Source organism: Danio rerio, chromosome 4 (genome assembly GCF_049306965.1).
Source record: "Danio rerio strain Tuebingen ecotype United States chromosome 4, GRCz12tu, whole genome shotgun sequence".
In the NCBI taxonomy this organism is placed as follows: Eukaryota; Metazoa; Chordata; class Actinopteri; order Cypriniformes; family Danionidae; genus Danio; species Danio rerio.
Window position 1 is genome coordinate 35,630,759 of NC_133179.1, and position 9,740 is coordinate 35,640,498.

Sequence of the window (9,740 nt, forward strand, 5' to 3'; positions counted from 1 at the left end):
ATAGTAATAATTAAAATAAATAAACAATAATAAATAAAAATAAGATAATAAAAATAAATAGATAAATAAAATAAAAAACAACAACACTAGTGCAATCTTATATACATAAAAAAACAAGTCTACAATGTGTTGACCAGAAGTAGTTTCCCATAAAAGCTGGGCATTAGGGGGTGGGGACTCAATCAGAAGGAGCAGGGTCAAGCTGAAGAGTTTGGACATATTTGCGAAGGGGTTCCCATAAATTAATAAAAATAGTGCTAGTTCGGTGAAGAGAGTACCTAATTTTTTCTAATTTCATAAAATAAAGAACATTTCTTATCCAACAAGAGTGAGAAGGAGGGTGTGGGCTCTTCCAGTTCAGAAGAATTAATCGCCTAGCCAGAAGAGTTAAGAAAGCTACAAAGTCTACAAAATGAGAGGGTAAAGTCTGGTCGGGCGGAAGAACCCCAAATAAACCAATAATTGGACATGGTGGGATATCAACAGTGGTAATAGCTGATAGCGAGAGAAATATTTGTCTCCAAAAGGAAAGCAGGGAAGGACAGGACCAAAACATGAAATAAAGTAGCTGTACCAGAATGACACCTGTCGCACTCAGGGTCTACAGACGGATTGATGCGAGCTAGCCTGCTTTTGGACCAATGAGCTCTATGCACTACCTTGCATTGTATAAGCCTGTGACGTGCACAGATTGAGGAGGAGTTAACCCTGTTCAAGACCGCTTTCCATGTCTCCTCTGTAATCTCAATTCCCATGTTTTGAGACCAGGTGGTCCGTAAGTTATCAGAAGAAAATTGAAGATTAACAATTATATTAAATAATTTAGAAATTGAACCTTTAGCACAGGGATCTATGCCCTGTATTGTGTCTAGATCTGAAGTTGGCGGTGCATTTGGAAAGTTAACAAATTTTTTGCGCATAAAATCTCGAGTTTGTAAGTATCTGAAAAAATTGGATTTAGGGACATTAAATTGAGAGGCCAACTGACCAAAAGAGGCAAAAACACCGTCAATGTAAAGATCACCACAAGAAGCCAATCCAAGATCTCTCCATGAGGCATAAGCACTGTCCAAGATAGAAAGGTAAAACAGAGGATTGGAGTGTATTGGGGATAATAAAGAGATTTGGGTCCAAATTTTGTGACTGTTTTTTTACAATTATATTATTTGAATATTTAATTGGGGTCATTGTATATGGGAGGCATAAAAGAGCAGCCAAAGAGGACGACTTATTGCACGAGACAGACTCAATGTGCAGCCAAGAGGGGGGATTCGCTAATTTGCATGAATGTAGCCAATATAGAGTAGAGCGTATATTTGCTGCCCAGTAATATATTTGGAAATTTGGAAGAGCTAGACTACCCAATTGTTTTGTTCTTTGAAGTATACTTTTACGAATCTTTGGGGTTTTTCTGTTCCAGAAAAAAACTAGAAATAGAGCAATCAAGTGAAACAAAAAAAGATTTTGGAATAAAAATAGGAATACATTGAAATAAGTAAAGAAATCTAGGAAGTACATTCATCTTAATACAGTTAACCCTACCGATCAAAGATAAAGGGAGGAGAGACCATCGATTAAAATCCTGTGTAAGATTATTCACTAATGGGACAAAGTTGAGGTCAAATAAGTCCGAAAAGCTTTTTGTTACATTTATGCCCAAATATTTGAAACTTTGTAAGGAGGATTTGAAAGGTAGAGAACCTAATGGGTAATCCAAGGCTGCTGTATTAATAGGCATCAATTCACTTTTACTCAAATTTAATTTATATCCTGAAATCAGGCCGAAGTCTGCTAGCAATTTCAAACCCAAAGGAATAGAGGTACAAGGGTCAGACACGTATAACAAGAGATCATCGGCGTATAAAGACAGTTTGTGCTCCAACTCCCCCCTTTTTATGCCAGCCATTGCACTGGCTCTTAAAGCAATTGCCAACAGCTCAATGGCTATTGCAAATAGTAAAGGGGAGAGTGGGCAGCCTTGTCTAGTACCACGACCAAGTGAGAAATATTTAGAATAATTGTTATTTGTTCGTACACAGGCCATTGGAGATGTGTATAAAAGTCTAATCCAAGTTATAATTTACCAAATTTCTTCAGTCTTCAGTGTGTAAAGCCGATACCTCCACTCGACTCTATCAAATGCCTTTTCAGCATCCATAGAAATAACTAATTCTGGAGATGCATTTGAAGAAGAAGAGTAGAGAATATTTAAAAGGCGTCTAATATTGTGAAAAGAGTGTCTATTTTTAATAAAACCTGTTTGGTCTGGTGAGATTATAGCTGGGAGAACAGACTCTAAACGTCTTGCTAAAACTTTAGCTAATAATTTGACATCAGAACAAAGTAAAGAGATGGGACGATAGCTACTGCACTGGGAGGGATCTTTATCTTTTTTAAGAATAAGGGAAATAATAGCCTGTCAGAGAGAAGGAGGAAGGATACCTGAAATGCAAGACTCATTAAACATGTTAAGTAAAAGAGGAGACAATTTGTCAGAAAATGTCTTAAAGAATTCTGCGGGAAAGCCATCAGGCCCTGGGCACTTGCCATTCTGCATGAGATTTAGAGCAGTCTTAATTTCTTCCAATGCAAGTGGAGCTGCCAAATTAGAGGAGATATCAGAATCAATACAGGGTAAATTTAGAAATTTGAAAAAAGTGTCAAATTGAGCCTCTTCGACTATATTTTCCGAAGTATATAAAGAGGCATAGAAATCTTTAAACATGTCATTAATAGTTAGTGGGTTGGCTGAAAAACCAGTGGGGGTGGAGATTTGAGTAATATGATGTGGAGCTGCAGACTGACGTAACTGATGAGCAAGCAATTTACTTGATTTATCACCGAATTCATAATAATTGGAATAAGTTTTATGTAAAGCATCAATTGCCTCATCTGTGGTAAGCAAATCAAATTCTGTCTTTGTTGTGAGAAACCGAGCGAAAAGGTCAGGGTCTGTTGAGTTAGCGCATTTAGCCTGGAGGTCTGACAACAAATTAAGAAGCTTGACCCTACTTTCGTTCATTATTTTTTTCTTGTATGCTGCATATGAGATAATTTCTCCCCTTAAGTAAGCCTTGCATGCCTCCCAAATAGTCTTAGGTGAAACTTCTGGAGAGAGATTTGTAGAGATAAATAGATCAATACGATCATTAATAACTGCTATAAACTCAGGATCTTTAAGTAGTAAGGTGTTAAAACGCCAGGGTGGCCTAGACATTGAAAAGCCAGGAAGAGCCAGATCAAATGTAACAGCGGCATGATCTGAAATTACTATAGCATTATAATAAACACATGAACTAATCAATGGAAGCAAATTATTATCAACCAAAAAGTAATCTATACGGGAAAAAGAATGATGGACAGGAGAAAAAAATGAGAATTTTTTTGTATTCGGATTTAAAAAGTGCCAAACATCAGAAACAGCATATTGCTCCATAAAAAGCTGAATGATCCTACTAGATTTAGACTGTGCACAGAGTCTGGAAGATGAGCGGTCTAGAAGAGGGTCTAAACAACAGTTAAAATCCCCACCTAGAATTAGTTGGTTTGAGTGTAAATCAGGGAGGGAAAACAAAATTTTTTTGAAAAATGCCTCTCATCATTCCAATTAGGTCCATATACGTTAGCCAAAACTAAGCGAGCTCCGTTTATTAGTCCTCTGAGAATAATAAAACGCCCATTAGGATCCGAAATAACCTCAGAGACTGAAAAGGGAATCGATTTGTGGATGAGAATAGCTACACCTCGACTGGGAAGAAGGGCTTCTGTGGCTTTTGTTATCATCAAGGCAGGTCACGCAATCTAGTTTGGGCTTTAGCCCAAATGATTTAGTCTTCGGCCACAAAATTCGAGGTATACTTTCTGTTCTCGGCGATCAGTTAAAAGGCAAACAGCCACCTAAAAGTTTACTTGAATATGTGAATGGGTTTAAACGGCGCTTGATTTTAGCTGGTCAGGCAGCTAAAGAAAATTTGGAGAAGGCGCAGAGTAAAATGAAAACTCTTTTTGATCGTCGGTCTGAGCAGCGCGTATTTAAACCAGGGGATCAGGTTTTGGTGTTGCTGTCACTAGTGAGCTCTCAGTTCTGCGCAAAGTTTGTGGGACCGTATACTGTAGTGCGTCCATTGTCTGATCTTAATTATGAAATTGCAACTCCAGACAGAAAGGAAAAAACCCAAATTTGTCATGTAAATTTGTTGAAACCCTTTTTCTCCCGAGATTGTCAGGCTGATATTAAGTCATCTGGGGTCGTCAGTCTGGTCATTGAGGCGCTGGAAAAAGACCTCTGCGGGAGACTGGGAGGGGGGTAAGTTTTTAGATGATGCTGTAGTGCCACCTCGATTAAAAAAGTTCTGAGACTTTGAAAGAGTTGGAGGATTTGTTGTCTCACCTAACTGTTGTGCAGCGAGCGGAGCTGTCACATTTGATCCGAAAGTTTCCATCATTATATGTTCCATCACAAATGCATCTTATAGAGCTAACGTGGATGTGGGTGATGCTTCACCCATACGCCAGCGTTTTTATCGTGTCCCTTTTGAAAAACGCATTAAATTAGAGTCTGAGATTCAGTACATGCTAAAGAATAACATCACAAAACCTTTGTGTTCGAGTTGGGCATCGCCGTGTTTGCTGGTAAGAAAACCGGATGGAACGGATAGGTTTTGTACAGACTATCAAAAAATTAATAAGATCACTAAACCTGATGCGTTTCCTCTCCCAAGGATGGAAGATTGCGTTGATCAAGTGGGCTCTGCAAGATTTGTTAGTAAACTTGATTTACTCAAAGGTTAATACCTGGCAAATACCAATGAGTCCTAGGGCACAGGAAATTACTGCTTTTGTAACTCCTTCAGGGCTATATTCTTACTCCGTTATGAGCTTCGGGTTATGAAACGCTCCTGCGACATTTCAGAGGTTAATGAACCGTGTAGTATCTGGTTTAGAGGGTTGTGCGGTCTATTTGGATGACGTTATAGTTTACAGCGAAAACTGGGATCAACATATGAGACGGGTGAGAGAACTATTTAAACGTTTAGCTGAAGCTAATTTGACCAAGAACCTGGCTAAATGTGAATTTGCACGGGCAACTGTTTCTTATTTGGGCAAGGAAGTGGGCCAGGGTATGGTGCACCCTTTGCGTGCTAAAATCAGCGTGATCGATAATTTCCCTATTCCCATGGGCGTAAATCTGATTTAACAGTAGGGGGGGACAATAAATATAAAATTTCTTTCTAGCATTTTTTTGAAGGGGACACAAATGATACAGCCGAATTGTACTAATAAAGTAATGTCCCCACAGTTAAAAATGGTTTCATCATTATTATTAGCATGGAGACTACGTCATTATGATTTTTAAAAAGTTTTTCTCAGGTTCAACGACAAAGCAAATTTTTCTTCAAAACATTGTTTGTTGTGTTGTTTACAATCAGCAGACTGACTCCTGAAGCAGAATAAATGGAAAAGACATTTTCCATACTCTTTATAACTACTTGTTTACATTACATTTGTTAAAATGACAGATCATATTGTAAATCAGTGAGCCTGCGAGGTTCATCTGCTAAACACCCACAAATCTAAAAACATTTAAAAAATGTTCATCCCAAAAGACTTATCATTATCCCTTCAATAAAGCACAAAAAACTGATTATACAAAAATACAGTGGGGTTAGTGTGCACAGTGCTCATTTAGCAAATGCACAACTAAACAATATGCTAAATGTGGTTGTTAATGTTAAGTTAACATTATGCCAAGTCATCACAAATAAACAGTGCAAGGGAAACTGCTTTAGCATTAGCAACAAGCTAACGTTAACTAGATAAGTAATTTTAATCGCTAATACAGCAGACTCATAGACAATTGCATCTGTAATCAGCATTTTTGCCGCAACTAATTCATAAACAAGTATGTATTAAGTACATTGAAGAGAATCGCTTTATTTAAGGTGGATAAAACCCCCTACAGCCGCAGCCGCACACCTGATGTGTGCGTGTGTGTGTGCGGGTGAGATGAGAAAAAGCACACAGTGGACCGAACCACTTTGAGGAAGGGGAGGGGGAACTCAACTGTTTCTAAATGCATTTTAAATAATAAATGTTTTTTTCTTTCTACTTAGACAATTATTTTAGGTATATATATATATATATATATATATATATATATATATATATATATATATATAAAATAATATACCTCAGCTGCTTTTGACACTGTCAACCACCAGATCCTGCTATCTACGCTCGAGTCACTGGGCGTTGCGGGCACTGTTATACAATGCTTCAGATCTTACCTCTCTGACAGGTCATTCAGGGTGTCTTGGTGGTGAGAGGTGTCCAACCTACAGCATCTAAACACTGGGGTACCTCAAGGCTCTGTTCTAGGGCCACTTCTCTTCTCCATCTACACATCATCTCTAGGACCAGTCATCCAGAGACATGGATTCTCCTACCACTGCTATGCTGATGATACCCAGCTATACCTCTCTTTTCATCTTGATGATCCCTCGGTTGCAGCTCGCATCTCAGCCTGCCTGTTGGATATTTCACACTGAATGAAAGATCATCATCTTCAGCTGAACCTTGCAAAAACGGAAATGCTTGTAGTTTCCTCTATTAACAAACTTCAATTAGTACAAAATGCAGCAGCCAGGGTTCTGACCAGGTCTAGAAAATATGATCATATAACCCCAATTTTATCCTCCTTACACTGGCTGCCTGTTAAGTTTCGTATTAAATTTAAAATATTACTTCTCACCTATAAAGCTCTAAATAATCTAGCTCCTGTTTATCTAACCAACCTTCTGTCTCGCTACAAACCAACTCGCTCTTTAAGATCTCAAAACTCAGGGCTTCTGGTAGTACCTAGAATAGCAAAATCAAGTAAAGGAGGTCGAGCCTTCTCTTTCATGGCTCTTACACTCTGGAATAGCCTTCCTGATAACGTCCGAGGCTCAGACACACTTTCCCAGTTCAAAACTAGATTAAAGACCTATCTGTTTAGTAAAGCATACTCTCAATGCATCACCTAGCGGGTTCCACACAGCATTCTGCATCTTGTTTATATACACTGCATCTTGTTTATATACACTATGAACAGCAGCTACGCTAATTATTTTCTTTATTCTCTATTTTCACCTGGGGATACTCATTCCGAGGTCCTCAGATTATGCGGAGTCAGTGATTGGATCCAAGACCAGCGACGAGATGATCTCAAGGATTCCATATCCGGGACCAGGCCATATCCTGAGCTGCTGCTGCGCTGATGGTCGTGGGGAGTGGAGAACATGAGTCTGATTCCAGCGACGCTCCAGGGACAGACGAGTCTTCGCTGAGGCCATCTTCCAGCCTCAACCACGGCGATTGAAGCTCTGCACAAGACTTTTGGCCAGAGGAGAAATTAAAATGGTCGTGCCCAACTAAGTCTGGTTCTCTCAAGGTTTTTTTTCTTCACTCCCATCAGGTGAAGTTTTTTTTCCCTCTTCGCTGTCGCCACTGCTTCGCATGGTTCAGGATTGGTAGAGCTACGCATCTATGAATTTGCTCTTCAGTGTTCGAACTCTCAGTAATGATTAAATCACTGAATCACTAAACTGAACTGAACTGAACTTAAACACTAAAACCTGAACCACACTGTTCCAGTTACTATGACCATTTATGTGAAGCTGCTTTGACACAATCTACATTGTAAAAGCGTTATACAAATAAAGCTGAATTGAATTGAATTGAATACTAGCTGGGCTTCCAGCTAACTCTATCAAGCCTCTTCAACTGCTCCAAAACGCAGCAGCACGAGTGGTCTTCAATGAACCTAAACGAGCACATGTCACTCCGCTGCTAGTCCGTTTGCACTGGCTGCCAGTTGCTGCTCGCATCAAATTCAAAGCTCTGATGTTTGCCTACAAAGTGACCTCTGGCCTTGCTCCATCTTATCTGCTCTCACTTCTGCAGATCTATGTGCCCTCCAGAAACTTGCGTTCTGTGAATGAACGTCGCCTCGTGGTTCCATCCCAAAGAGGGAAGAAATCACTTTCGCGAACGCTCACGCTCTATCTGCCCAGTTGGTGGAATGAACTCCCTAACTGCATCAGAACGGCAGTCACTCGCTATTTTCAAGAAATGACTAAAAACTCAACTATTTAGTCTCCACTTCACTTCCTAATCTGCAATTGCCTCTCTGGATATCACACCAACTGTACCCCCCCCAAAAAATAATAAATACTAATATTACTAATATTTTCCTTCTTAGACTTTACAGACCTGAAACTTGCCTATAGCACTTATTCATTGTTGCTCTTATAGTTGTGTAAATTGCTTACTTGTCCTCATTTGTAAGTCGCTTTGGATAAAAGCGTCTGCTAAATGACTAAATGTAAATATATATGTATATTTTTCACAATTCAGTTTTTTTTTTATAATTTAAATATAAACATTTTTTTGGGGGGGACAAGCCTCAGATGGGAGGGGACATGTCCCCCCCCCCGTCCCCCCCGGGATTTACGCCCATGCCTATTCCGTGTACCAAAAAAGAGCTGATGTGGTTTATTGGAATGGCCAGTTATTATCGTGGCTTTTGCCCAAACTATTTATCGGTCATTTGTCCGCTGACTAATCTATTAAAGAACTCTGTAAAGTTTGATTGGTATCCACACTGCCAAAAAACTTTTGAGAATGTGAATTTGTTATTATCCTGTGTTGGCAGCGCCCCAAAGTGGTCTTCCCTTTGAGATCCAGGTTGACGCAAGTCACGTGGGAACCGGAGCGGTCCTACTCCAGACTCAGTCTGATGGATTAAGTCATCCAATATGTAGTTTCTCACGCAAATTTAATTTGTATCAATTGAATTACTCTGTTTTTGAGAAGGAAACACTGGCGCTTATCTGGGCACTTCAACACTTTGATGTGTATGTGGGAGGAGGTTCCCCGGTGGTTATTTATTCGGATCATAATCCTTTGACATTCCTTCATTTATTGCAGAGTCCGAGTCAATGCTTAATGTGATGGATCCTTTTCATACAACCATACAACTTGACGATTAAACACATTAAGGGAATTAAGAATATCTTTGCGGACACTGTGTCGCGTGCCCCTGTGGAGGAGTAAGGCGGTATTTTTGGTCTCCCACTGATGTCACTGACCTACTCCTGAATGTATGTTATTATTTGATTTAATTTGGTGTGGGATTTTTTTTAAGGGGGGTGTGTTAGGCCTGCGTTGTTGTGTTTTTGTGCATTGATTTAATTCCTAGATTGGGGGCATGCCTTCAGCGCACCTGATGCTGGTCGGTGCCCTTATTTAAACCCCGGCAGAGAGCTTGTCGGGGCCGCTGTCCATTCACTTGGCAGTTAGCCAGAGCCATGCTCCTATTTGGGCATTATGCTTTGTTTCGCATTCATACAATATCACTGACAACATTTACCGCATCCATATATTTGCATTTCACACTGATTGAACATACTGATACTGATATTTTTGATTATATAATTTAAATTGACTTAAATAAATCTTCTTTTTGATTATACTTCTCTTTGTCGTCTCCCTTATTATGTTACATCCCTGAGCCAGGTGTAACAATATTAAAAATGTAATTGTTTGACAAATGCTTTATGTTTTCTGCCAATAAAGCCAATTTTAGTAACATTTTATTGATTGAGCTCTTTCTGTCTCTAACATTCAGGACAAGAAAATAACATTCTGTGAAGGTCCCCAAAATAACACCCCCCACACCTTTAAAGAATTCCACATCT

At 39.3% G+C, this 9,740-nt stretch overlaps 1 protein-coding gene across 1 annotated transcript in view; it reads left to right on the forward strand.

The window, feature by feature from the left end:
* LOC137491263 (uncharacterized) overlaps positions 1-9,740 on the forward strand; it is a 105,376-nt gene that overhangs the window by 16,066 nt on the left and 79,570 nt on the right. The window lies entirely within an intron of this gene.